Here is a 27,577-nt window from a genome sequence, read left to right on the forward strand (position 1 = left end):
ACTGTAGTGATATTTCATTTGTACTTTAATAAATAAAGCTTGCCTGAAGACAAGAACGCAAAGCAGTCACACTAGTCAGCTGTACAGGCCAGGCAGTGGTGACACACACACCTTTAATCGCAGCAGCCACATTAGTCAGCCACAGGGGCCAGGTGGTGGTGGTACATGCCTTTAATTCCAACACTAGAGAGGAATATAAGGCGGGATGAGACGGAAGTCACTCTCTTTGAATCTGAAGATGTCATAGAGGTAAGAGCTCTCTAGTGGCTTGGATGCTTTGCTTCTTTGATCTTCAGGTTGAACCCCAAATCTGTCTTTGGGTTTATTATTTGTGCTACATTTGGCACCCAATGCTTGGGGTAAGAATTCATGAAAAAGCCATTTGACTCTGGCTTATTACCCACTGTCACAGGCCAGAGCCGCACACTGGGCTTCAGCCCCACCTGTGTAGGCTTTATTTTCTTTTTTCCCCAAGCTTCTGAGCAAGTTTGGGATTTTCCTGTTGTAGCCTCTCTGAAACAGTCTCCAGTTGCCACCCAAACTCAGAACCTGGGTTCCAAAAGCCACAGAATGGGCTCTAGACTGACCAGCTGGTTCTGCCTTCAGGTAACCCTCCATCACACAGGCTTTTTCTGAGCACTACCTGTGCTTTTTTCAGACAGCCCTCTCTCTCCACTGTGGATTGTAGGCTCTCCCTGAACCCCCCTTCTCTGGCTGCCGCCTTGCCGGGCGGTCAGCCCTTCACTGCTCTGCCACGGCAGCAGTCGGCCTCACATCTTCATCAACGTCATTGGCAAATTGTTAACACAATTGGGAATTCTTTTTTTAAAACTTCATGCAAGTTTATTTTAATATAAATTTGTCACTTTGGGCCCAGCATGTCCTTGGGTTTCACCCGCTCATAGAACTGCTCTGCTGTGAGGTAGCCAAGCTCTATAGCCGTTTCCTTTCTGGGTGCGGTCTTGACAATCTTCGCTGCTTTGTCATACCCGATATGAGGATTCAGAGATGTCACCAACATTAACGACTCATTCATTAGCTCGTTGATCCTCTCGGTATTGGTCTTGGAATGCTTAAAGAGAGGAATTGGTTAAAAGAGAGTTTTTTTTCCCCCACGTTAAAAATTGGTAAAACCCATTACAATGAAGGGATTTGTATCTCTGTATGATAATATGCTAGACAGCTTGAAAATGGGGTGATTGGATGAGAGGATATCTAATTTAGATGGCATTTGTGTAATGTCATCAAAATTTAAAATGTCATTTAAATAATAAAGCTGATAATTGTAAACATCTTTATTTTTTTGTCTTATCACTAAAAAAGTTGGTTAATCTGAGTGTTAAGATACAGGACTTTGAAAAAAACCTAATAAAACAGATCACAGAGATATTCAAATCTGAACAGAGGAATTTAATGGAGAACCAATTGCAATGTTGCATTATAAGAGAGAACAGCCTAAGGTTTTCAGACAACCAACCCTAATACATCCAGTAACTTACAGGATTTGCCAAATGACAGAGGCTCTGTTACAGCTAACTGGACTCTGTACCAATGTTAGATTTAAGAAGATTCAAGGAAGCAAGAGTCTTATATGGCATACATTCAACTTTTGTGAGGCAAATAAGTTTAACTTGTGGTTAGTCTGTAATAGAATTATCCCTAAAACCTGTATAGAATTGGTTAAAGGTGCTTTAGAACCAAGTCCACAATTACAATGGAGTATGTGGTTCTGAGAAGAGGCTAAGGTTATTGAACAGCGGAGTAAAGGTAGAGGTAGGGAAATCACCCAAAATCAAATTCTTGGAGAAGCAGATTATGCTACTGTAGAAAGGCAAGCTGTATATGATAACGAAACCCTGGATTCATACTTTGAATGCTTGGGATAGAATTGGAGAAATAAGAAAAATAATTGAGTCATTTAATAAAGTTAAACAGGGCCCAAAGGAAGCCTTTACAGATTTCCTACAAAGATTGATTTCAGCAGTAAATAGAATTATGCCAAATTCGGAAGCTAGACAAATAATAATTGAAGATCTGGCTTTTGAAAATGCCAATCATCTATGCAAAAGAATAATAGGCCATTAAATGCAAGGTCAGAACTTTTGGAGGAATGGATTCAAGATAAAATTAATATTGAATCTCATGACCATGATGATGCATGGATAGTAGAGGTGATTTCCAGAGGTTTGAGGAAAAACTGAAATGTTAAATGTTACAATTGTGGCAAACAATGTCACCTTAAAAGGGACATATAGACTGGACATCCCTAGAAACAATGCCTTTTTCTAAGAATAATCCATTTAGAATGTCCCTCCCTTCAGGATTATGCAGAAGGTTATGGTAAAGGCAGGCATTGGACTAAAGATTATAGGTCAATGAGGATAATAAATACCCCTATAAATAGAATGCATAATGCTTTATTAACTTTGGATTTTATAAATGCAAATATTAAAGGAACAACAGCTACAGAGAGACATTGGATCATAGAAAAAAATTACAGAATTAAATCAGTCAATATACTTTAAAGATGTACTAACCTCAGAATGGAAACCAGGATATGTGTTATGTTGGGGAAGGGGTTTTGGTTTTGTTTCCACAGGAGAAGAAAAGCTATGGATACCATCAAATTTGATAAAAACTTGATTTGAACAAGAGACACCTTAATTAGAAGAGATGAAAGCTCATTAAACACCATGCTCATTTAATCTAAACTAACTTATTAACTATCAAATGCTTTTTATTAGGTCAGATAAAACTTGCCAAAAGAGAATTTCCCTAAAATTAGGGTCTGGCAAGGGTTTTGTTTCTGTCTTTTCAGGGAATAAAGGTATCCAGCTAAGAAATCTGAAGACCACTGGAAAAATGAGACATTTGAAGAAAAAGAACAAATCATCCAGAAAAAAAAGTCTCAAGAAAAAGAGTAAATTGGCCTATTGGTGTATCACATTTCCAACAGGATAAAATTTCATAAATCTTCTCAAATGTTTGTTTCTGCTGTTCTCCACAGACATATAATGCAAACGATCTTTTTGTAGTTCCAGTCCAATTAAAGATTAAAATTGACATTGGGGTTGGAGTGTGGCTCTCTTCTTCTCTAACTCTAAGCATGCTTATTAATGTGAAATCCAAAATCTCTGTCTTATGTCAGAAGAGCCATCTGATATGGGACAGAAGAAGAACAAAGGCTGCTTTATTGACACTAATATAATAATCCTTTAGTTTTATATTGATTCTTTAATAGCTTTTCTTAAGGTATAAATTATATAAGATTAATACATATATATTCTAAATTTTTTGTCACGATATATTAATGGTCATATAGAGTTCTAAAATGTTTCATCTACCTTTCTGTACGTGATTTTGTCTTTGAGTCTATCATTTTTCTGCAGTGAACCATGAACACACCTATAAGTCTCCATAAGGAGGATGAGGCTTCACCATGATGTTTCCTCCAGGACTATGATAACACCAATAAGCTGAAAAACACCACCTAAAGATTGGCTTTGGACAACAAACTGCTTAGAGCAGTTTTAAGGTGGCTAGTTGAGATGACCTAGCCTAACAGACTTCTCTAGCCAGGACTTGAGACAAGCCTTGCACTTTCCCATTATACAGATCCTGGACAACAAATGATACAGCTACCTCACCCAGGACTTGCCAATTAACCCAAAAAATTTCTTTTCAGAATCTTCTGGAAATGCCATTGCCCCCAGACAGTAGGAAGTAAACTTAAGAATATAACACTTACATTCCCAATAGGTGGGGTGGGTGGTTTTTGGTTGTTCAGTGGGTTATAGATATTTGTAATTGTCTAGAGGTATTTTTTATAAGTTGTGATTGGTAATAGGAAAAAAGCTAAACAAAGGAAATTAGATTCAAGGTTCTTGGTTCGTAAAGAAAAATGGGGGATGTAGATATGATAGAATAAAAGGGTAGATTATTGAATCTACTTTTAAAAAGTAACCACTAGTTTTAAATGTTTTACATTAGATTGGATTTTTGTATGTTGTATACAAATTTTGTATATCAGTTCAAATTTGAGATTAATTTTATTAGAACATACTGTACACAAATTTCTACTCTTGTTCAAGGTATTATATCTATACAACTCATTTAACCATGGAAGACAAATTTCTCGTTCTTGAAAATTATGCTCATCAAGTATTTAGGATAATAAGTAAATGCAGGTTGGTAGTGAATCACCTATTATAATTGAACTTGTAGTCACATTAGGTATGTTTTCAAGGTCAAACAAAACAAAAATGTATTTTTAGATAGGTCATCTTCAATACTTCAGAGATCTTCAGAATATGGCATTTAAGATGTTTTAATTATATGTATATGTATATGTGTATGTATATGTGTATGTATATGACAATGAGACTTGTCTGCTTCTGGCAGCACCAATGTACTTCAGGGAAGATAATGGGCATTGAAGAAACACCACATGGAGTTTACTTTCTTTGGGGCAAAAGTAAGCTACTGAGCAAGAAAATGCCCTTGCTTCTACTGCTGACAATATGCTGTCCTAATTGGACACAAAAGAAAGTGATTGTCAAACATTGTCAAGACAAGGAGTGACAGCCCTTCAGAACATCCTGCTTCACAGAGAAGTCTGTTGGATAGGCTAGGCCTGTAGGTCAAAGATGGATGTCTCAGCATTGCAGAAGAACTTTGGGTGACTGTCCAGGCAGCCAGCTGTTTCTGTTATTTCTCACATTTTTTTTGGAAATTACTTGCCTGTGCTTCCTGCTTACTCACTTAATATTTTTTATTATTTTCTTCTTGGGTCTCTGAGGGAGTTGAAGACTAGATAGTTATAGTTTTCCTTGTGTTCCAGATGCAGAAAGCAAGTCACAATAGAAAGTAAATTAGGATAAAACTTTAGACTCATCACGATAGGTTAGATATAGAGTATTTTCTCTGAATTTGTCAAATATAAATAGACTATACATTGTTGATATATTTATTGCCTGTATATATTATATATAGTTACTATGCTTATTGTATATAATTTTTTATATTAGTTATAACTTTTATTTTAGACAAAAGGGAGATATAGTGATATTTCATTTGCACTTTAATAAATAAAGCTTGCCTGAAGACCAGAATGCAAAGCAGCCACAGTAGTCAGCCATACAGGCCAGGCAGTAATGGCACACACCTTAAATCCCAACAGCCATACTAATTATCTATAGAATCTAGGCGGTGGTGGTGCATGCCTTTAATCCCAGAACTAGAGAGGAAGGAATATAAGGCAGGTTGAGACAGAAAATTGCTCTTTTTCAGTCTGAAGATTTCGTAGAGGTAAGAGCTCTCTATGTGACTTGGCTGCTTTGCTTCTCTGATCTTCAGGTTGGACCCCTGGTTTCTGGGTTTTTATTATTTGTGCTATACACAACACTCTGCAGCTCATTGCTATGCCCCCGAACATTGCAAGTTATTCCTGCTACTTACTTGCATCCCTGGTCCCTTTTGCTGTCTTCCCTATTCCACCCTTTTCAGACTCTGTAACCACTATTCTACATTCTACTTCTGAGAAATGAAGGCTTTTAGCTGATATGCATGAAGACATGAGACGTGTCTTATTTCTACACATGACAAGAGTTTATTCTTCTAAAGGCAGAGTAATGTTCCACTTGTGTGAAGATACATACACCACATTTTCTTTATCTATTCACTCACAGGTAGACAGCTGACTGCTACAGACACTATGTGAGATCAGATGCTTGTAATATACACACTGACTTCCTTTCCTTGTGAGATCTGCTTAGAGGCAGAGTTGCTGGGTCATGTGACAGTTTTGTTTCTAGTTTTAAAAGAAATTTCCACACTTAGCCCGCTAACTTCTAAGCATCCTCTAATGACTTGGCTCAGTCTCATCACACACAAGCCAGGTGGAGTACTGTATACCTGTGATCCCAGCACCCAGGAGATTGATGCAGGAGGATTGCTGTAAGTCTGAGGCCACCTGGGATGATGCAGAGACCTTATTTAAAAGAAAGAGAGGAAATATACTGTCTTTTGTACTGCTGTGCTTTCCCATCTCTCTCCTGTGACCTTGTCTTACAGCGGCCCTGTACTGCTGGAAGTTGGGGTCACTCGGTTAAACTGTCTTACAGCAGCCCTGTACTGCTGGAAGTCGGGGCCACTCGGTTAAACTGTCCTACAGCGGCCCTGTACTGCTGGAAGTTGGGGTCTCTCGGTTAAACTGTCTTACAGCGGCCCTGTACTGCTGGAAGTTGGGGTCACTTGGTTAAACTGAGAGAGGGACATCATCCTTTAGTTGCTTACTAATGGAGTGACCAGTTTAACAGTTTAATCATGATAACTCTCAGCTTAATGGCTGTCTTCTGTCCAGACTTCTGCCCTACACAATTGTCACCTTGATTCTGTGATAATGGAAGCAGGTCTAGAACATAAGGATTTTAACTCAGTGCTCACAGGGAACTGCCTCTTCAAAGGAACATGGCATTTCCGTTCTGCAAGGTGTGACTGAATCGTGTGTGTGTGTGTGTGTGTGTGTGTGTGTGTGTGTGTGTGTGTTTAACAACTTTCTTCATTCTCAGCTTTAAGCATCACCTGGTGGTTCTGAGTCACCAAGAGGTCTGGAATAGCAGGGCAGTTAGCAAAGGAGTGTGACTATCATGCCTTTTCTAGAAGGTTTTCACTGCTCCTTTTGAGGGTCCTGAACTTTCTGTGTAAACTACAAGGCCTTGCTATATTAAGACATGAGGAGGAAGGTAAATATTCAGGTTATAAATCCAGTCTAGGGCATGTATGTTGTGGGATATTTGTACACTGTGTGAAGATGCATTGCTGTGATTGGTATAATTAAAAAGCTGAATGGCCAATAGCTAGGCAGGAGGTATAGGCAGAATTTCCAGGAAGAGAAATTAAGAGGAGGAAAAACCTAGGTGTTCAGGAGAGGAAACAGGAAGTGCAAGATGGAAGAGAGGTAGCATCAGGTGATAGAGCATAGATTAAGAAAAATGGGTTAATTTAAGCTATAAGAGCTAGTTAGGAACAAACCTAAACTATAGGCAGAACCTTCATAATTAACAAGAAATCTCCATGCCATTATTTGGGAGCTGGCTGGTGGGACAGAGAAAGATTCACTATACACATAATACAGTTCACTTGGTCAAAGGCCACACTTTCTTAGGAAGGCCAGCTTCACGTAACCCTTCCTGCGTACTCTTGTTGTGTTTTTCCAGAAAGTGGTTGCAGACAAATCTTAGCATCTGCCCTCGTGGAGCCTGTACAAGAATGGGTGGCTAGTCCAGCGAGTAAGAGGCCCCTCCTTGAATCAGCTGCGGTGTAGAAAGAATTGTAAACATGTTGGTCCATACTTAGGCTTCAGTCATGCGAAGGTAAATCAGCTGCATACATTAGGCTGTGTGCAAACAAGAGTGTTGAGTAATCAGATTATAAATTCAGCAAGGTTAAGTGTGAGCCTTCAGCAGAAGTATCTTGGCAGCCCCACAGGTCAACTCTAGGCAGAACGGCAAAAAGGCCAAAGCAACAGCTGGGCTGAGTTATGTCTGTAAAAGCTACTTTGATGTCCTTGTCTCCAGAGCCTTGGAAGGTGAGGTTGGGTCTTTCTGAGATGAATAAGTTAAGGAGAGATGGTGTTGATGCTTTTGTTTTTGAGACAGGATCTCTCTATGTATCCTGTCCTGGAACTCACGATGTAGAAAGACTAGGCTGGCCTTGAACTCACAGAGAACTAACTGCCTGCCCCGTATTTAAGTGCTGCAATTAAAGATGTGTGCTACTGTGCTCAGTCCTAAAGTCAGATACTGACATGCAGGACTGACACCTTCCCAGGAAGTGGTCTATGGACCTGGAAGGCCATGTGAAGACACAGAAGACAGCTATCTGCAAGCCAGGAGAGAGGCTTTAGCAGGACTAGGCTATAAATGCCACTATCTGGAGCTTCCGGTTTTGAGAACTAAGAATATTGGGTGTAAATGAATAGCAATAAAGAGAAATGAGAAAGTAAGTTTCTATTTTGTAGGTTACCTAGCCTTGGGTACTTTGTTACTATAGCTCTCGAAGACAAGGGCAAATTTGTTTTTTGTTGTTTTTGTTTTAACCACTTTTCTTTTTCATCCTTTTCCTTTGTTTTCTGTGTTTTTGAGACAAGGTTTCTCTGTGCAACTTTGCTGCCTGCCCTGGAACTAGCTCTTGTAGACCAGGCTGGCCTCAAACTCATAGAGATCCACCTGCCTCTGCCTCCCGAGTGCTGGATTAAAGGCGTGCGCCACCACTGCCCTCATTCTCTTGCATTTGTTTTTGAATACTCGGTGTTGTTTCTCTCTCTTTCAGTCTAGACAGGGTTTCACGTAGACCACAGCCGAGGATGACTGTGTTTTCTCATCTCCTTCTATACTTCCAAAGTGCTGAAGTTACAGGTATATACCACCATATTCACCTCTCCTCCCTCTCTTCCTCTTCCCTCCCTCCTCCGTCCCCCCTTCCTTCCTTCCTTCCTTCCTTCCTTCCTTCCTTCCTTCCTTCCTTCCTTCCTTCCTTCCTTCCCTCTTCCCTTCCCATCCCACTTTCTCATTTTTGGAAGGGTTTTGCTATAGTGCCTAGACTGGCCCCAAACTTCTGATTCTTTTGCCTCAGCTTCCTGAGTGCCAGGATTATAGGCTTACTCCCACCACGCCCAGGTGTTTTGGTTTCTTTCCTCGATTTGATTCTGAATGTGACAAGACCCTCAGCATGGATGACAAGTTGCAAGAGTTCTTGCCCGTGCTGAGAGCTTCATGAATCAAGCTGGGAGCCCAGAGAGCCTGTGGGTCTCTTTAAGCTTAGCTTCGAATGGGCACAAAAGTTAGGCTGTCCATTATGCTTTGGGGTGAAAGAAACTGGGGGACCCAGATCACTCCAACCTGTGAGGGAGAGGAGCTAAGCTGATGTAGAGTAAAATCCAAGTGATAGAAATCTTTAAGTTGGACTCAAAATGATAAGGTGTGTGTGTGCGTGTGCATGCATGTGCGGGAGGGGATGGTGTCACACACCTGTAATTCCTGTACCCCAGAGGGCTGTGAGTTTGAGGGCAGCCTGGTCTATGTAGTGAGTCTGAGACCAGGACAGCTACTGACTGCTACCATGACTCAAAACAAACAACCAAACAAAGAAAAAAGTGAATTACATCTGTGCAAACTGCACGAAATGATTGCAGGGCTGTTAAATGCTGAAGGCAGGGGGAGTCAACTGGACGAAGAAAGTCACCCATTCCAGATGCTGACAACTCATTCTTTATAGTGTTCTTGTCTCCAGGGATTCTGGGAGGAAATGACCTGTCTTGATAAGCGGGGAGCAGACAATGACTCGCCTATCACATTCCTTAGGATTGTGGCAGAGGCATCTTTAAACCCTGGAGATGCCCTGATGGTTGAGTTAAACTCATCTTCACTGAGGAGCTGAAGACCACCAACAGCATAGGCAACCCTGGCTCCTGGGGATGGCCCTCTTCAAGATCTTTGGGGACTCACTGCAGTAGAGTGAAGGCTTTCCTTCACTTTTTGGCAACAACCAAGTTCAGGGATATCCTACCCCGCCCAACTCCCACCCCACTCCCTCCCCACCCCACCCCACCTCACCCCATCTACCTCCCACCCACCCCATCCCACCCCATCCACCCCATCCACCCACCCATCCCATCCACCCTACCACACCCCATCCACCCCACCCCACCCCATCCTCCCCAACCCCCCAGATGTGAAGACTCCATTAGAGCTGGACTTTTTCTAGGCATGAAACCAGTCCCTTCCCAGGACACCGAGGATGTAACTGATACTGGAATAAGAACGAAGCCGCCTCATCAGACAAAATGGATTCTATGATATTCTTTCTCTGGTTTTTTAAGTGAAGAGGGAAGCATTGGAGGTCAGTTAGCTCCTGATTCTGCAGTCTCTTGTGAGCTATTTCCTGGCGGTGGAAGCCACGCCCTCCCATCCCTGGGCTCGCACACAGGCACGCACAGGTGCTGGGAGCCCACTGGCTGTGGGATTAGCTGTACCCAGAAAGCTCTGTAATGACCTGATACCTGAAGCCTGACTTGAACTTTTCTACTAATTCAGTAATTGCTGCTGTACCTCAAATTGGCCCATTTCCTGCTGTTACTCAACACGCACTTTCAGTCAAAGAGGTTCACACCTGAATCTAGATTCTAATTAGCACCTAAGGTAGATTTTTTGTTGTTGTTGTTGTTTAAAGCTTATTAAAATAGGGACTTTTCCCAGCATAAGATTTCACTGTTCGACACGGGCAGGCATGTGTTTTACAGATCAATCTGGCTTTCACTATCTTAAAGGCAACAGCAGTGGCCAGTGAAGCCAGGGACCAACATGTCACCCCATAAGAGAGCGACTTCCGAAGAAATTACTTTAGTGGCTGGGATTGTTGTGCTGGCTGGTCTCAGCAGAGCCAGAGAGGGCTGCTTCCAAATTCCTACTTACAGAAATCGTTTCAAGGGGAGACAAACACCAATGAGTGCCATGCTGGTGGTTCCCAGAGCTGGCTCGGTGTCTTCTGCCTTTCTTAACTGCTGTATTGAAAAGACAGTAGCAGCCCTGTTGGGCTGTTCAATTTCGATGCTACTCTCCAACTCCAAACAAAATCTGAGGCTGCAAGACAAAACCAACCTGAATCCTCAGAGCTAGTGTCCAGGTTTCAGAGGGGCTTCTGCCCTTCTGCTCGCTTCTGCCTTGCTGGTTTCACCTGTGAAGAGATGGCAGCTCGGATTTACAGAGTGCTCAGTGCTCTGCCATTACTATTATTTCTTGCTGTAGCAACCATGACAGATGATTGACATCTATTCTCAGATCTCAAACGGGAAGCCTGGGACTGAAATCAGATCTGAGCTTTTTTAAAAAAAGCAGTCTTTCAATATGAGGGCTAAGCATACACTGTCTTGGAAGTATGAATTACCTTCTAGAACTTACATTACATGACATAAAAGATCTTGTTCTGGGCTCCAAGCTCAAATGAAGAATTTGCAGTCAAATAAGTTGCACACATATGTAAAATTCAGTAGGAAAATGAGTCACAGGTACGTGTGAAGTTACACAGGGAAGTCAGATAGACAAACACAAAACTGGGACAAATACTCGCAGTGGCAGAACAGGTTAAACATACTATGGACAGCCTGGTAACGGATAGTTAGTACCTTGAGGAGGGCTAGATCGCTCCTTAGGATTTCAGAATAGAATGCCCCGTGCCTATTTAAAGAGAGAAGGGGGTAGAATATTTGCTTTAGTATTCTCTCACTTTGTGTGTGTTTTGTCTTTTTTTCTTTTTTTAAAAATGATGATTCTAAATACACACATATACTTGGGTAAGTATAATTTCAAAAGGTGCTTATAAGAATCTGGTGCTGGGTGGTGGTGGTGACGCACGCCTTTAATTCCAGCACATGGGAGGCAGAGGCAGGAGCATCTCTGTGAGTTTGAGGCCAGCCTGGTCTATAGAGTGAGTTCCAGGACAATCAGGGTTACACAGAGAAACGCTGTCTCAAAAACAAACAAACAAGCAAAAAATAAACATAATTTAAAAAGAGTATGGTAACTTTTTAGAAGAGGAATTTGGGGATAATCATCCAGTTTTTAGGGATATATAAGCAAAGAATATTCTTTTTATCTTTTAGCATATTCTTATTTTGGTCACGTATAAAATGTTGAGTGTGTGTGTGTGTGTGTGTGTGTGTGTGCATGCTGAGGATTAAATCCAGAGCCTCATGCGTGACAGCCACACCTCCTCTCACTGGGCCACACCCTCAACCCTGTGTGACTTGATTCTGAGATAGGAGTAAACTTTTAAAAAGCACAAATGAGGGCCAGGGCGATGGTTCAGTGGGTCAAGGAGATTGCTGCGCAAAACCTGCTGGCCCGAGTTCAATCCCCAGGGCCCCACATGGTGAAAAGACAGAAGAGATTCCTGCTAGCTGTCCGCAGAAGGCCACCCCGCTTTGTGGCATGCCCATACGCACGCACAGACAGCTAATTGTAATAACAAGAGCATACAAAAGATAGGGCAGTATTTGAAAATGATAAAGGGGCCTCCCCATTATCAAATGGCTATAACAGGCAATAAGCATCAGGGAGATGCAGAGATACCTGTCTCAGCTTCTGACACATCGCCTTAGCAGTGATGCACAGGCAGAGCCATGGCAGGACCGCTCGCCCACGGCAGTTATTACTGGTAACGGTATTTGGAACGTCCCTTCTTCCAGGGGCAGCTGCTTCCCTCTCTTCAGAGCCAGCATGTACATTTTCCTACTCAAGACCCAGAACTGGACACTTCTCCAGAAAGTCTTCTCAGCTGAGCACAGGCCGGCAGGACAGTGTCTGGGCACCAGGGGTGTTTATTGCTATTGGTTTATCATTGCTTAGACTTCCCAGTGCATAAATCTGTCTGTCTGTCTGTCTGTCTGTCTGTCTGTCTGTCTGCCTGCCTGCCTGCCTGCCTGGCCTAGAGCTTGCCATGTAGACTCAGCTGGCCTTGAATTTTCAAAGATTGGCCTGCCTCTACCTCCCAAGTGCTAGGATTAAAGGTTTTTACCCTCAAACGTGAATGAATAAGTAAAACACATGAGTTCTTGCCAGTTCTGCGGATTTAGACTCAGGATTATAGGATTTTTCTTAACCTTGCTGTTCTTACATGTGCACGTGCACGTGCGCACACACACACACACACACACACACATACACACACGCACACAATTCTGAAAATCCCAGTTCTAAAGACACCAATGTAGTCGCGTACCAAGCTCCGAGAAATCAGACTGACACCACACTTACTGATGTCCTGACCAAGCTCCTTTGCATCTTCCAGGGACTATTTTGAGAATATTAAATCACCACTTACTCGCACCCCGCCCCACAAGCTGGCCTCAAACTCCCAATTCTCCTGACTCGGTCTCCTGAGCGCCTAGTGGTGGAATTCTGCGCATGTGCCATCACGCCTGGCATGCACCTCATGCTCTGACTGCTTCATCTGCGCCCGCCTGAAGGTGGGGTACACTGTGACTGCAGCCCAGTTTTTACCACTCCCCATGTGCCCACCGTGTCGCCCATGAAGGTCTGGAGAGTACAAATGCTTCCCTGTCGGGCTCAAGTTGCTCACATTAAGGGCTGCTTCCGTGATGGGGGGTTAATGTGTCTTTTGCTCAAGCTCGGATCTCTCTCTTTGCTTCTGCAGAGCTGGCTCTGAGCTGAGAGAAGCAGAACCTGAACATAGGCAGAAAGCACTTACAGCCACTTAGTGTGTTAATAGCGAAGACGGGTTCCCTGCACTGGGCAGAAAGCTTTGGAAATGTCTGAGACCTCGCATGCAGGGGCGGTGCACACCAAGGCAGGTATGATGACTGCTGTCAACAGGACATGCTTCTTCATGTATGTAAAATACAGTTCTGGGGTTAGTTTAACATGATGAGGGCCATAAACTACTCTAGCTTAAAGCAAGTAAATAATAACATTATCTCACAAAACCACTTTTATATGAGAGATGCCAGATGCGTCGATGGGTGCAGCGGGGGAAGACAGACAGACAGACAGACAGACAGATGTTCCCAGATTAACCAACAGGCTGCTGGCTAAATATGCGAGCAATGTGCAGGTCTGTGGTTTATGACGTCATCACGGTGTGCGCAGCGTCACCTCCCTGAGCGCTACAGGCTTGTCTTCCCCCTTTTCTCTTTTTTCTTTCCCTACAATGAGGATGTAAGCCTGGATCCTTGCCCTGCCCAGGACATTTCCTTTTTGTGGTATGTGAGCCTGTACCAGCGCTGAGATTTACTGCTTTGGGGATCATTCAGAACAAATGTTCCAAACAGCTGCCTGCCCCGGGCGAGGTAATTTTGGACAAATTCAACAGGACTTCAAAGAGAGACATCGACTACAATGCGAATGGGGGATAAAGACTGACTTAAACGAATGTATTGCAATTAGTGGGTATTTACTTTATATGTTGCCAAGTTCTGATAGCTTTCTCTTACCCTCAGGGAAATAATATATATGTCTCCTCCTGGAGTTTAAGAAATGGGATATGTGTTTCCTGGAGAGGCAGGTGTTGTGAACACAGACGGATCCAGAGAGGGCGAGGGAGAGACAAAGAGTCCCCATCGAACTTAAGCCAAAGCCCTGTTTTCTGTTGTGCGCGTGCAGTGCTCTTGCAGAGGAACCATTAGTTCCCTGCACCGTGTCTGGTGTGTTACTGCATCCTGTAACTACCAGAGGCTCTGATACCTTTTATGGTCTCCAGCTCCTGTACTTGCTTCTCATGCCCATACTTGCTGACACCCCCCCCAATTAAAAAATAAACTAAGTTTTAAATTTGTTTTCTTTGAAAAAAATTCTATTAACCAAAGGAAGAAAAAGGGAGTGAACATTCTATATATATAAGGGTAAATGTCAAAAAGCCACTTACCAATTAAGAGTCCTAGAGCACCAGACTGGCCTAGGCACATCCCGGAATACTGTATGTTTTAGCTGAGCATCCAGCGCGGGCCATTCCCGTGGCAGAGGGGGTTAGGATTGATGTGTGCCAGGAAGAATGGCAAATAGAGAAAATGGGCGTGCAGTTGGAGTGGACTTGAGTCAAATCAAGTCAGAGAGCAAAATAGAATTCCAGTGTCCTATCCACGTTGACAGCCAAGTCCACCTGCACTCTGAGGATCGAGGCTCAGCAGAACCAATGTCACGATGTTTGTCAGAAAGAGAACTCGGGGCAAATTAGCCTGAAGAGAGTCAAGGAGCATCTTCTAAAACTGTTCTAATTTTATTTTCATTAAAACATTCTATTTATTTTTATTTCATGTGCATTGATGTTTTGCCAATGTCTGTGTGAGGGTGTCAGATCCCCTGGAACTGGAGTTACAGTTGTGAGCTGCCATGTGGGTGCTGGGAATTGAACCTGGTTCCTCTGGAAGAGCAGCCAGTGAGTGCTCTTCACCTCTGAGCCACCTCTCGAGCCCCATTTTAGTTTTTAAATTTTTTTCTTTTATGTACCTGTGTGGGTGTGTGCACATGAATGCAATACTGGCCAAGACCAGAAGAGGGAATTGGATCTCCTGGAGCTGAAATTACAGGTGATTGTGTGTCAAGTGGCAACAGGGACCAAACTTGGTCATCTGCAAGAACAGCAGGAGCTCTTAGTTGCTGAGCCACCTCTTCAGCCCCATATTTCAAGTTTAATCGCAATAAGTAATTGCACATGCATACAGGTGTAGCATGATGTTGAATTCTTCTTTGTTTAGATGTTGTTGTTGTTGTTGTTGTTGTGTTTTATCTTTGGTGTAGAAGATTGAACCCAGGCCCTTGGGTGTTGAGCACAAACTGCCAGCGAGCTGCACCCTTTCTCCAGTGGTACTTTCTGCACTATGTACAGTACCTTCAGGGGAATCCGTGTGTTTTTGACCCTAAACACTTTTCTTTTCTTTTTTTTTTTTTTTGTGGTGAGAAAATTTTGAAAAGCACAGCAGAGTACGGTTAGCCACAGTCACCTCACTGTGTGTACAATGCAGTCGATTTTCTTCTTCTGGCTAACATGCTGAGAGCTAGCCCCCATGGAGCCTTCTGCTTGGGGTACAATAAGAAGTTCCCTAATTCCCAAAGAGGCAGAAAGAAAATTTTCTCCTAATTTGTGTTCCTGTTTATTTCGTATGTTACACAGCTAACCAGTAAACTTTCACTGAAAAAAATCTAGGTCGGGACCCAGATTTCAAAGCAGGTCTAGAATGAAGAGAACTCTGTGATTTGAATTCTTTAGCTGTTTTTATTAGCATATATTAATTGCACATATTAATGGGTTTCGTGTATGACATTTCCACACATGCGCATCATGTGTTTTGATCACACTCCGTCACCCTTCCTTGTCTCCCTTCCACTCTTGCTCATCCCTTCCTCTTCCCAAATAGCCCTCTTGGCGCTCTTTCTCTCTCTCTCTCTCTCTCTCTCTCTCTCTCTCTCTCTCTCTCTCTCTCTCTCTCTCTGTGTGTGTGTTTTGTGTGTGTGTGGTGTGTGTGCGCGTGCGTGACTCAGTCGGTATAATGGGGGATGTTTACAGGAGCCTGGGTGAGGGTGTATTTACTATTACTCAGGTTTCAAAACCTGGTTTATCTAGACACTTGCCAGCTTTCTGTGTTATCAGTTCTTCCTGAAGTTTGGGCTCAATATTCTTTTTGGATGTTCAGAACTAATCTGAGAGATGGACTCACTGGGAAGCATAGATTAAAAGAGAAGGCACCGCACCCTCTACCCTCGGCCCTAAGAGAGTTTCCATGCCTGCGCTCTAATGCTTTCATGGCCATTTTTTTTTTTCTACCTGGAAAAACTCACCTTTTCTCACATCATCTCTGAGGTGTTTAGATTCCCCACAGAGGAGCCTGTAACATTTTTTTTTTCTGTTCCAGATTTTGCGGTATTACCAAGGCTTGCTGATTGTTGATATTTCTCAGGAAATGGAAACCGAGGGAAAACTCACTCAGGGGTGGGGAGCACAGCTTCTAAGGGCAAGGGACTAATCGTTTTACTCCATCTTAAAGCACTTTGACGTGTGTTAATGGTTGAAATGTCGGGGCCTTGTAGGTGTGTGGCCGGGTGTGCCTCCTGAGCTGTTTACTTTGGTGGCTTGTCTGTCTGGAAGTCAGGGTACAGTAGAGCTTCCTGAGGGTCCTGAACATGACGCAACATGCAGTCAGCAGACGCCAGGCCCTGGCTCTGAACCCTGCAGGGGGAAATGGGCTGCGGGACAGGCAGGAGCTCATGCAGCCAGGAGAGGGGCAGGACCTGCAGCCTGCCTTCACCTGGATGCCAGAAAACAAGGAGGTGGGGCTGAAGAGAAATCCACCAAGTGGTGATAGCACCCCCATTGTCGCCAAGGCTAAATTCTCACCTCCTGGCCTCATTCTGCACAAATAAGGTGAGGTCCCATTTCCATGCATTTAAAAAATAAACAATCGTCATCGAGTAGAATTAGCATAGCTCGTTTATCCACTTCTTTATTGATAGACTTTGAGGTTGACTTTCTATTTTTTATATCCATTCTATCATTACCCTGCACACAGATATGAATGCAATTAGAAAAATTTTCTTTTCTTTTTGAGATAAGTTCTTACTGCATCACCTTTGCTTGCCTAGAACTCACAAAGATCCTGGATCTCACTCTGGGTACTGGTGTGACCTCAAATTCACAGAGATCCACTTGCCTCTGCCTCTTGAGTGCTGGCATTAAAGGCTTACGCTACCGGGCCTGGCACTCAAACCCATCTTTTAATTAATAAGCTGATAAATTGCACTCTTTTATACAGTATATCTGCCATTAGCACATTTTGTGGTGAGTAGCCACGCGCTTCTCAGGTACTGTCACTGAGCTTCAGGCCAGGCCAGGCCTTTCCCGACAAAACACATTTTAGGGGATCTTGGTTTCTGTGGTCACAGCACAGTTCTGCAGCAAGGAAAGCTTCCTGTCTTCCTTTGTAAAGAGTATCACAGTTCAGAAGTCTGCAGCTGGAGGTGGGCGGTGTTGGTGAAAAGGACCAAGGGTTTCTGATGTGAAAGGATTATTTATCTGGACACAGGTGTCTCTCCAATCCAAGGCCTAGTTAGAATTAACAGGATGATTCTGGACTGGACACCTGCAGCACAGCTGCCAGGCCCAGGTGACTTTGGAGCCTGGGTTCAGCACGGTCTCAAGAAACTTTACTAGATGGTCCCAGGAAGCAGGACACCAGCTCTTGGAGTAACTGGCTGGCAGTAGCGCTTGGCCCAGCAGGGGCTCCACTGCAGGTGGCCTGACCCCACATCTAGGGCGTGGCCACAAGGTCATTTTACAGTTGAATGCTACAAGGAATTTCCCCACTCTAGGAGGAGTGGGGAGGAGGGCAGTGCTGGGGACCAGGTGTTTACTCAGCTTCCAGGAAGTCGACAGGGGAGACGGTGAGGAGAATGAGGAGGAGGAGGAGGAGGAGGAGGAGGAGGAGGAGGAGGATGAAGAGGAGGATGAAGAGGAAGAGGAGGAGGAGGAGAAGGAGGAGGAGAAGAAGGAGGAGGAGGAGGAGAAGGAGGAGGAAGAGGAGGAGGAGGAGGATGAAGAGGAGGAGGAGGAACAGAAAGAAAAGACGACTCCGAAAGGGGCAAGGTTGATATGCAGGTACACAGAGCAGAGAGGAAGACAGGTTAGTCCCAGTCACCCGTAGACAGGCTATGGATGGGAAAGTCACATTTAATCCACAGTAAACCCTGCTGAGCTGTTCCAGGGTCGTTTACTCTTTGCAGGAAATGAGAGTTAAAGCTATCAGCTAAACTGATCCCACCCAGGAGGATGGGTAGCCACCCATGTGACATAGTCAAAGGACACAGTGGGAAGAGACCATGGGGACAAGAGGCAAAAATGGAGGGATACCTCAGTCTTGCAAGCGTGAGGACCCAAGTTCAATCCCCCAGAACCCATGAGGAAAACAGAAGTAGAGACTCAAGTTTATGATCCCGATACTGAGAAGGCAGATCCAAGCTGATCTCTGGGCTTCATTGATCATCCAGAACACAGACACACACACACACAGACACACACACACACAGACACACATATACACACACACCACATACATCACACACACGCACAAATACCACACAGAAACCACACACCCCTCACATATACCACATACACACACACGCACACCACACCACACACACAAATACCACAAACACACACACACCACAATACCTTACACATACCACACAGATATATAACATATACGTACCACATACACATAGACATACCACAAATACCATACACACATAACCACACACCACACACATACACATACCACACATACATATACCATACACACCACACACAAACACACAGACACACACACACAACACATACACACAGACACACACGCCAATTTGGGGCTGGAGAGATGGCTCAGTGGTTAAAAACACTGACTGCTCTTGAGGAGCATCTGTGTTGGGTTCCCAGCACCCACACGGCAGTACACAATTGCCTATAACTAAGACACGGGCCTGCCTCTGCCTCCCAAGTGATGGAATTAAAGGTGTGTACCACCATGCCTTGCTCTATAATTTTATATTCTCTCTTCTCATATAGAAGTTAGTTCCAGTAGGTTTTGCAGTGCTACTTTTTAGTCCTTTCGATCTGCTTCAATAAAGTCTATTTTTATGTCTGAATTTAAGTGTTTCCAAAGTAATTACATGATAAAGTGAGAAAGCATTCTGCAAGACATTTTGACCGTGTGGTGCAGAGTGCAAGCTTTCATTTGTATGTGTATGTGTGTATGTGTGTGTTAAAGGACGTAACAAGATGCCTTCAAGGGACCGTGCTGAAGTGATGCAGCCATTTAAACACGCCGACTTTCATTTGACACATCAGAAAATGACCAACACTGCGATGAAAATAATTAAGTAAAACCCACTTTCTGGTGCAGCGGGATGCTCTTCCCTCTCGAGTTGCCGAGGGTTGTGTAGCAACGCAAGGTGAAGGCCGGACTCAAGGACAGAGTAAGGCTATCCTTGCTCATTTCCTCAGATTCATGAGACCGTTGTTGCCACCCAGTTCCAGGCCTTTGGGACCCCCGTGGCAAGATATGGCTTTCGAAAACATTCTTCCTTTTCCTGTGTGCACACGTATATGGTATGAATTCATAAGTGTGTGCATGTTCGCATATGTGTGGGCACACATTAGTGTCGATGTCGGATATATCTTTCAATTTCTCCTTTATATAACCAGGAAAGGCTCCTTACTTTAACCCCGAACTTGCCAATTGGTCTGGTCTAGGAAGTCATCTCCCACTCTGCCTTCCACGTGCTGGGGTTACAGGCATGCCACCCCTACTCAGCATCGATATGGAGGCTGGAGATCTGAACTCAGGTCCTCAAGCGGTATAGCAAGCGCTTTACCCACGGAGCCACATCCCCAGTCTCTGCCGGAGCATTCTCAGTCCTTGCTAGTGGGCTTCCAGGGGGAGAAGCCATGCCTACTACATCTGTGGAACCACTGATGGGTGGTCCCGAACGGCCCGAGGAAACTGGTCAGGTCAGCTTGCAATGGGAACGCGCATGCCAGCTTTGCATTTTGCCCATCGACCTTGTCTTTCAGGATTCAGCAGAGTTATAGCTACTGCCCATCCTTTCAGTAAAAACTTTGGGCACCGACTTGGGGTATCAGGCAATTTTTGTTCAGTACAAACTCGATTTCCAAGTTTAAACAGGGATGGAAGAGCATGTTTTACGCTTTACGCTTTACGTCCATTCTTCTTATGACTCGCATGTCCCTGAAAGCATGACCAGGGCTGCTGAGGCACACGACAAGTTAAAACTGCTTTGTGGATTTGGTCCCACTGTTCCCATGGACGTTTTGTTTGTATTTGCTCCACAGCATCTGCATGGCGTCTCTCTGCAGATAGAACTCCTCTTCCTCCTTCAAAGCCCTGCTCAAATAACCCTTCTCTGCAGCCTTTCATCATCTCTGGCTCCAGGTTCCCATAATCCTTTGTTCACACTTGGGTTTTGATAGGACCTTTTGCCTTTTCAGTTTAAGTGTATGCGCTCCCAGCTTTGCCCTAAGGGAGCCCCCTGAGGGCAGCGAGGGTGGCTGTCTCTTTCCTGGTATCAACATGAGAACTGGTTAGCTCTGGTGTCAGGGCTTCCTATCCCAGGGCCAGCATTGTTCCCTTTGTTCTCAGCGATGGGGTGCTGAATCCACTCTGATGCATAGTGACTGGCACATCCTCTGGGAATGGCTCTCAGGACCGGGTGGCTTCATGGGCACTGCCAGCCATTGTTAAGCCTGAGGTGGGTGGGGTTAGAAGAGATTCCTGAGACGCACATACTGTGTCTATGTGAAGGATGGCGGCTTGCTTTCACCCCACTGGTCCTCCCAAGTCAAATGTGTTTAATCTTCTACACGTTCCACTCATTAACTGCCCCCTAAAACAGTAATTAAGCACCCCATTTTAGAGGGAAGTGATCCCTGTAAACATTATCTCCCACGCAGCAGAGACTCTCACACTGCTGGTATTGTGACAACTGAGGAATACCGCCTGTAATATGTGGGTTTATGGGTTTTGTTTTTTTACCTTGAGGGAACAAAGGCTCCCTCAAATGAGATACCAGCAACCTCAAAAGAGCCACCACAACAATGCGGACTTTTATTTCATGTATAGCTTTGTTACCCAACAATAACAAGAGAGTCAGTCGGGTGATTCTTCAGACTCTCAGCCACTTGTGAGGTGGAGACGACCAGGAATGTGCGTAAGTTGTTAAGGATGGATGCTGTCACCTGAGGCCAGCCTAAACATGCAGTACAGACACAAGAAGATTCCCCCAGCACCTTTCAGCAGAGCTCTCCAGTGTACAACCAAACCTCTTTCTTCAAAATGTGTTCTGCCAACTGTTGGCTATACAATATGACTGACTTCCAACCCCACACCGCCCCTCAAAAACCCATACCTAAATTTCCCAGGATTTTGGTCATTATTTAGTCAGAAACGTTAGATTCTATCATTACCAGATTTGAATTGGCTCATTAATTTAATAGCCTGCCTCCCCTCTCTGTGCGCCAACCAGAAAACCTGTCCTTTGACCACATCTAGGTACCGCAGAACACCCAGGGACACTAACTTCATATAGCTCTCTCTGATTGGCTTGGGGCCCAAGAGCACCATGGGAAAGACCTTGGCAGTTGAGGTTCAGATACTGACAGTTGAAACTGATGAACTAGGCTTGGGGTCCTACTGATGAGTCAAGCTCCTGAGAAAAGAGGCAACAAAGTAAGGAACCAGGCATGGCGGGCTAGACTCTGCAGGGGGAGTCTGGTGCTAGGGAAGTGTGGAGTGGCCAGGAACTGACCTGTGAGCTCACAAGGAGACCGTCATCTGGGAAGGGGCAGACTGTGTGCTTTGTGATGCGAAGGAGGTGATGACTGAACACAAACCGAAATATAATTGGGGCTCCGGCCATTTCAGAGTTGGGCACTAGAAAAAGATGCGTATGTATATCACTGATGGAGGAAGAGCCGCCGAGGCTTGGCCCAGAGGATGGCAGTACAGAAACACTATCAGAAGGGAGTGCCCTGCAGCCCCACTAGAGCTCAGGGGAGCACTGCTCTAATTGGGGCAGTTGGTCCCATCACATCAACTCCGATTCTGCATCTTGTTTTTGGCTCTGCCCAGAGGGGTGCAGGATTTCTAGATGGAAGCTTGTTAAGTTGTTCATGATTGTGCGTACCTCTTATCTCAGAATTCAAGAAGAAGAAGCAAGAGTTGGGAGTTCAAGATCAGCTTCCATTACATGAGACAGTCTCAGAAAGAGAGGGAGGGAAGAGGGAGGAAGGATAGAGGAAGAAGGGGGAAGCAGAAAGGGTTTTAAATTAATATTTTTTTAGACAGTATCTCACTACGTAGTCCTTGGAACTCACAGGGATGCACCTGCCTCTGCCCCCCCTGAGTGAAGGGATAAAAGGTGTGAGCCACCACTGCCCAGACTCAAGAGTTTTAATTTTAAAGAAAGGATAAACTCTATCAGAAAATGTGGGGTGTAGGATAAGGAAAATGTGGTATATTTATACAATGGAGTACTACACAGCAGAAAAAAATAATGACATCTTGAAATTTGCAGGCAAATGGGTGGATCTAGAAAGCATAATATTGAGTGAGGTAACCCAGACCTAGGAGGACAAATATCATAATATCATATGTACTTACTCATAAGTGGCTTTTAGACATAAAGCAAAGAAAACCAGCCTATAATTCACAATCCCAGAGAACCTAGACAACAATGAGGACCCTAAGAGAGACATACATGGATCTAATGTGCATGGGCAGTAGAAAAAGACAAGATTTCCTGAGTAAATTTGGAGCATGGGGACCATGGAAGAGGGTTGAGGGGAGGAGAGAGGCAGGGAGGGGAGCAGAGAAAAATGTAGAGCTCAATAAAAATCAATAAAAATTTTAAAAAGGGGATGTAGCTACCAATATTGCAAAGCAGTCATATTTTAAAGCGACATTAACAGTAAGAGCTATTAGAAATCAGAGAAAAAACTTCCTGGGAAGGCAGAGTCTTAAAGGAGATTCTACCTGAAACTCAGGCAACAACTCTTAGCCTGGGAAACACTGAGAGACTAAGCTCCCTGGGAACTCAAGCACACATTCATTCTGTTGGGCTTTCAACCATTGTGCTTGCTTTGTGCCACCCAGGGTCTTCTATAGCGTTCTAGTAGTTGTTGTCAGGGTCCTGACTTCCTGGTGGGCATGTCTATGGGGGTATATGGATTGGGTTAACTGAGGTGGGAAGACTCACTGTGGGTGACACTATTCTGTGGGCTGGAGTGCTTCAAAAAGAAAGTGAGCTGAATCTGTTCCCTGCGTGTGGATGTGATGGGACCAACTGCCCCAAGCCCTTGCTGCCTTGACTTCCCCACTATGGCCCTTGGGACTATGAGCTGCAGTAAACCTTTCTTAGCTCATGTTGTTTTCATTGGGATATTTTATCTCAGCAACAGAAAAATTAAACGAAGACACTGAATATAGCGAGAAGCTATTTTCTTGGAGAAAAGAACTTTCCGACGAGGCAGTTAAGTTAATTTGCAATAGTAAATTAATTTTCAACTATGTGGCTGTTTGTAGAATTCATATGTGGTATATTTTACTACCTCAGGTGGTGGGAAACTTCCACCTCGTTACACTTTGTTTCCGAATGGCTAGGATATCCCTTTATCTAACATAATTGCCATCTGAAGTGTTTGGGATTTGTTTCAGTTAGGTTCCTATTGCTATGATTAAAAGCAAGAAAAAAATAAATAAAAAGAGGGAGGAAGGAAGGAATTGAAGGAAGGGAGGAAGGAAGGAAGGAAAGAAGGGAGGAAGGGAGAAAGAGGAAGGAAGGAAGAAAGAGGAAGGAAGGGAAGGAGGGAGAGAGGGAGGGAGGGGAGGGAGGGAGGAAAGTAACTTGAGTGGGGCAGGTGTGTGGATCTCAGTTCACCTCTCTCAAGTCAGGCTCTATCACTGAGGGAAGTCAGGGCATTAGCTCACTGCAGGCACCTGGAGGCAGGAGCTGAGGCAGTAGCCATGGAGGAGTGCTGCTTACTAGCTTACCCCTCGTGGCTTGCTTAGCCTGCTTTCTTATAAAAGTCAAGACCATCTGCCCACAGGTGTCACCTACCCCTCTGTCAATCATTAAATAAAGAAAATTCCCTGCAGACTTGCCTAAAAGCAGTCTTGATGGAGACATTTTTCTCAGCTGAGGTCCGCTTCTCAGGTAAAGTTAGCTTGTGTCAAGTTGACAAACAAGCCCAACTTGTTCAGATTTCTTTGGGAACTGCATATACACAACAATGTAAGGTTAAATGTGAAATACATTTGGCTTCATAGATACTCTATGAAACTGATAAGCCATATTTTTAGTGTGTCTGCATTTTGACTTTGGTCCATGATGCGAAGATACTCAGTTTCAGCTTCATAATAACGTTCAAAAACTTTCTGATTTAGTTTTTAAATTTCGGATTCGAGCTGTTTAATCTCTGTATGTAAATGCTGTTAAATGGGTGTGATACACGCCTGCAATGATAGCACTGGGAAGCTGAAACAGGACCAGGGAGCTCTGGGACGGCCTGGGCTGCAGAACGAGACTATATCTACACATATATCTACCAGGATATGCAAGGCAATAGATGGCTAAGAATTTTCAGATAGGTATTCATCTTCACACTGGCTCTCTGGAAAAATGAGGTCAACACATCATGCATTTGAAAGTTAACATTCAAAGCAGACTAATTTCCTTTTTCTACTTACTCAGGAGAAAAAAGGTTGCTAGGAAGAGAAAAGAATTTTCTCCCAATGCTGTCATTGCCCATTGCATCAGGTGACAGGGTCAATAAGCGGTAAGGGCTATGACAGGGCAGACGCTGTTCCCAGGGTGCCTCAGGCGAAGATGTAGCTCAGAGCAGGGGACATATTCCCCCCTGACTTATCCAAGTGGCACTCAGAGAAATATGAACATACCCTTTGCTGAAGGTGAAGAAAAGTGTGTGCCTGTTGAAAAAAATCTCTGGCCTCCAGCTAGTTTTAGAGATGATGTGAAGGAGATATTTTTAGGATTGGCTTCATGCTTGCTCCAAGATACATGAATCTAACTATATATCTATCTATCTGGAGAGAGAGGAGTGGGAGGGGAAGATGACAGGGTTTCATGTACCCCCGGCTGCTTTTAGATTTATTGTGTGGACAAAGATGACCTTGAACTTCTGATTCTTCGGCTTCCACCTCCCGGATGTTGAGTTATAGATTCTATAGGTGTACACTACCATGTTCATCGACCCTGTGCTGCGGATTGGATGTCGGGGCTTTGTACATCCTCAGTCAGCATGCTACTGAGTTAGATTCTAGCCTCAGGGGTGGTTTATTTTATTCAACAAAAATGTCACTGTCAGGCTGAGTATGTGACTTATTCTGGTAACCTTAGCACTGGAAGACTGGGGTGGGATTATCTCCAGTTTGAGGCTAGTCTGAGCTGCATAGGATCCATTCTCAAAATGCCCCAAATCCAAAACCCCTTTCCTCCCCAAACCCCTGCCTTTGTCAATAGTTACTAAATATCATTCTCAAATAGGTTTCTATGCTTTGCAAGCAACTGTTTTTGTCGATGATAACCCATTTCAAATATATTGTATACCTCCTGTAGTCTTTCTCCTGGACAGTGTTTTGCAGTTCCTCAGTGCCTACTTTGGTGTCAGAGCACACTCTGTAACGTGTGGCCTGTCCCCTGGGTTTTTCAGCCAGTTGCACTTTGGGTGGGCCACCACGTGAGTTTTGAGCTTGGTGAATATCTCCTCACTACTACTTCACGGGACTTTGCATTTTGAGTCCTTTTCGTCTACTGTCCTATATTCAGGGATTCAGGGTCTGAAGCCAGTGATAGTGCAACCAGCTTGTACCACAACTGCCATCAAACCAACCACCAAACAGGCAGGCCTGCACCCCAGTAACAACCTTGCTTTCCAGAATTCATAGCTTCAAGACATTTGCCAGAGGTGGTCACTGATTTTGCTTGATCCTGGGAGCTCCTGGGAGGTAGATTGAGTGTGTGGCTTTGTTTGAAATGTATGCAGGCTAGAAGCACAAGCATAGCCTCTGAGGGTTGGGGGTGGGGCTGTTAAAATCCAAAGTACATTTTCACTGAACAGCTTCATACAGAGCACAGGTGTCAATACTGGTGTGAAGCTGGGGAACACCAGGAGTTTGTATAGGCAATATGAGGATCCTGAGTTTTCCAACTCACAAAAAGCACTTGTTATTTCTTTTACTAATAGATGTTGTAAAGTTGCCTTTTACCTATTTTTGTGTGCGAATGCATCCCTGTGGACACACAGGTGCCGTGGGGTGCGTGTGTGATGGAGGACTCTCATTGGTTAATAAAGAAACTGCCTTGGCTTTTTGATAGGGCAGGATTTAGGTGGGTGGAGTAGACAGAACAGGATGCTGGGAGTGAGGCAGACGCCTCGGGCAATCGTTATGCCTCTCCTCTTTGAGACAGTCGCCATGAAGCCAGCCACCAGGTCAGACATGCTGAATCTTTCCCGGTAAGACACCACCTCGTGGTGCTACACAGATTACTAAATATGGGTTAAAGCAAGAGAGAGTTAGCCAGTAAGAGGCCAGAGCTAATGGGCCAGGCAGTGTTTAAATGAATACAGTTTGTGTGTTGTTATTTCGGGCATAAGCTAGCCAGGCGGCTGGGAGCCGGGCAGGAATGTAGCCCGAAGATCATCACCACACGTGTGGACATCAGAGAACCGCTAGCAGGGGTTGGCTCTTCACCACCAGCATGTGTAGCCAGGGGTTCGAATTTAGTCACTACCATTTTACTTACTGGCCCTTTAACAGCATTTTCAAAAAAGCTTTTAGAGAGAAATAGAGTCAGGGTTGGTGTTGCCTCTTTCGTTCACTTTCCTGCTTAGAGCTGGTGAGGCTTGTTCAAGGGCCGGGAAGAATGCTAAACGCTGTGTTTAATATGTAAAGTGAAGCTGGTACCCATGGGAAGTTCAAACATTGCAGCTTAAAAGCCCAGGCAGGAGAGATGGCTCAATAGTAAAGGGCTGGGCTGTCCTCGCAAGTGTGAGTTCAGTACCCAGAACCCAAACATAAAGGTCAACTGTGTTACTGAGAACGTGCAAGCCCAGCAGCAGGGAGGCAGAGACAGTGACTAGGAAGCTCACTGGCTAGTCAGCACAGCCTGCTTGTTAGGATCTAGGGACCCTGACTAGGGCTGCTGTGATGGTCTGAGAGAAATAGCCCCCAAAGGCAGGGACACTATTAGGTGTGGCTTTGTTGGAGCCGGAAGTGTGTCACTGGGGGGTTAGGCTTTGAGGTCTCCCTTGTTTAAGCTATATCCAGTGAGACAATCCACTTCCCGTTGTCTGCATATCAAGATGTAGCCAGCCCACGTCTGCCTGCATGTCAATATCCTCCCCACCATGATGATGGTGGACTAAGCCTCAGACACGGTAAGCCGCCAACTCGATGAAATGTGTTCCTTTATAAGAGTTGCCA

The sequence above is a fragment of the Arvicola amphibius genome, chromosome 11 (assembly GCF_903992535.2).
Source record: "Arvicola amphibius chromosome 11, mArvAmp1.2, whole genome shotgun sequence".
Lineage (NCBI taxonomy): Eukaryota > Metazoa > Chordata > Mammalia > Rodentia > Cricetidae > Arvicola > Arvicola amphibius.